At 39.4% G+C, this 2,186-nt stretch overlaps 1 pseudogene; it reads right to left on the bottom strand.

Moving 5' to 3' along the window:
* Positions 1–823: 823 nt before the first annotated feature.
* Positions 824–941, bottom strand: LOC126263793 (5S ribosomal RNA; annotated as a pseudogene).
* Positions 942–2,186: the final 1,245 nt, after the last annotated feature.

Here is a 2,186-nt window from a genome sequence, read left to right on the forward strand (position 1 = left end):
GTCGCAATACGCTTCCCAGGGGCACATCTGATGATACTTTTACATCTGCCGACGGCTCACCATACGAGATAACACGTTTTTTCCACTCCATCAAAAAATCCCCAATCCAGTCACAAATCTCGCTTGATATTCTATATGATGTTATAATAATAAGCGTATGGTACTGACTCAAACGCCTTTGGAAGTCAAGAAACACTGCATCTCCCTGACTGCTTTGACCCACGGCTTTCAGAAAGTCATGTGAAAAAATTGCGAGTTGGATTTCATATCTTCGATGCTTATGTTGTGCATGCTGATTGGCAGGGAGAAAGTCATTCTATTTGAAATTCCCCATTACATTTGAGCTTACAATATCAAGGGTACTGGACGGTAGCTTTATGAATCACGTCTGCTGAACTTCTTGTTGATAGGTGTGACATGTGCTTTCTTACAGCCACTGGTCACAGGGGGATCTTGAGCATATTGTGGTTAAAAGAGGGAATATCTTAATCGCAAATTCAGTTTAGGTTCTGATAGTGACTCCATGATGCCCAAGACCTTAGTTCAGCTTTAACTATTTCAGTTGTGTCTCATTGTCACTGACATAAATATTATAAAACTAAAAAACTAAAACTCTACCCTGACAGGCCACGGGGGCCCAAGGGTACTGACTGGCCGCCGTGTCATCCTCAGCTTACAGGCATCATCACTGGATGCGGATATGGAGGGGCATGTGGTCAGCACACCACTCTCCCGGCCATACGTCAGTTTCCGAGACCGGAACCTCTACTTCTCAATCAAGTAGCTTCTCAGTTTGCCTCACAAGGGCTGAACGCATCCCGCTTGCCAACAGCGCTCGGCAGACCGCATGGTCACCCATCCAAGTGCTAGCCCAGACCGACAGCGCTTAACTTCGGTGATCTGACGGGAACCGGTGTTACCACTGCGGCAAGGCCGTTGGCTACATAAATATTATAACTAAATAAAATTAAAATATTACTATATTTCTTCTTAAATTTTTTGCATGGTGGGACACGGTAGGTATTATATTTAGTTATATCAATTTCCTGTGTGAAACACAAAACTGTTTTACGTATAAATGTGATAGCTGGACATCTTCAGTCTCTATGGAGTAATATATTTCTAAAGTCTGAATACTAATAAATTCTTTCACAGTGTATTTTTGTACATTGATTTATGAAAGTTGTTGTCTTTTATTTCTAACAAGTCCACTCCCAGCCAAAGTTTGAGTAACCTCGGCTTATGGGATTTCTTTACGAAATGAATAATCACCGTGTCGCCTGTAGAAAAATTTTATCACTTTGTAAGAGATGCAGTAAAGCGTTTTACGTATAAATATGACCTCTGGATATCATAAAACTCGATGGAGTAAAATATATTTCTAAAGCCTGAATACTAATAAATGCTTTCACGAAAGCTGTGTCTTTTATTCCTAGAAAGTACACTCCCAGCCAAAGTTCGAGTAACTTCCGCTTATGGGATGTCTTTGAAATTACGAAACGAATAATCACCGTGTCACCTATAGAAAGACTTTCGGACTTTGGAAGAGACGCAGAAAACTATTTTACGTATAAATATGATCTCCGGATATCATAAAGCTCGATGGAGTCAAATATATTTCTAAAGTCTGAATACTAATAAATACTTTCACCGCGTATTTTTGTGCACTGAATTATGAAAGTTACTGTTTTTTATTCGTAACAAGTCGACGTCTAACCAAAGTTGGAGTAACCTCGACTTTTGGGATTGATTTGAAATTACGCAATGAATAATCACCGTGTCGCCTGTAGAAAAACTATCGGACTGTAATGTAATCTGGAAGAGATGTAGATCCCGTTTTACAGATAATATTGACTCACTAATTGTCGGTGAAGCCGACCAAAAATTCCTCCTCCGAAAGCTTCGGTTATTGCAATGCTGAACTCCACTTTTACTAATTATCTGAAAATGAAACGTGACTCAGGATATTTAAATAGCGCACAAGAAAAACTCTCAGTAATACTTTCCAATGAAATTATATTTCCACCTTGAATACACTTACACGAATCAGCAACGAATCATAAGAACAGCAGTCTCTATAGGAATCGCAGTAGGAATGAATGATTTTACACTGTTTCGTCACACATATACGTTTACAAAAGAAACAATCTAAGCCTGTTATGACGTACTTGCATCACTTCTCTGGT

This window comes from Schistocerca nitens, chromosome 6 (assembly GCF_023898315.1).
Source record: "Schistocerca nitens isolate TAMUIC-IGC-003100 chromosome 6, iqSchNite1.1, whole genome shotgun sequence".
Classification (NCBI taxonomy): domain Eukaryota; kingdom Metazoa; phylum Arthropoda; class Insecta; order Orthoptera; family Acrididae; genus Schistocerca; species Schistocerca nitens.